The sequence below is a fragment of the Penaeus monodon genome, chromosome 19 (genome assembly GCF_015228065.2).
Source record: "Penaeus monodon isolate SGIC_2016 chromosome 19, NSTDA_Pmon_1, whole genome shotgun sequence".
Lineage (NCBI taxonomy): Eukaryota > Metazoa > Arthropoda > Malacostraca > Decapoda > Penaeidae > Penaeus > Penaeus monodon.
Window position 1 is genome coordinate 5583894 of NC_051404.1, and position 283 is coordinate 5584176.

Here is a 283-nt window from a genome sequence, read left to right on the forward strand (position 1 = left end):
CTATATAATATGACTGAATTCCCCGTAGATCTCAGACTAACCACACACACAAAAAAAAAAATAGTTTAGCGCCTCGACCCAAAAGCTCTGTATGATGCGCCGGTATGGAAATCATCTTCAGTATTATTACGACAGAGGGTTAAAGGTGATACAGTGATCATATTATACAGTGATTATATTATACAGTGATCTTAGTAAAGGTGATACAGTGATCATATTATACTGGAGATGATGGCCACCTTACACAGGCCGCTCAGCCCAAAGCCTACCTAGCTGTGCCGTC

The 283-nt window shown here is 40.6% G+C and overlaps 1 protein-coding gene across 1 annotated transcript in view; it reads right to left on the bottom strand.

Moving 5' to 3' along the window:
• LOC119585016 (dual oxidase-like) overlaps positions 1-283 on the bottom strand; it is a gene marked incomplete in the record, with an annotated part of 144657 nt that overhangs the window by 7325 nt on the left and 137049 nt on the right.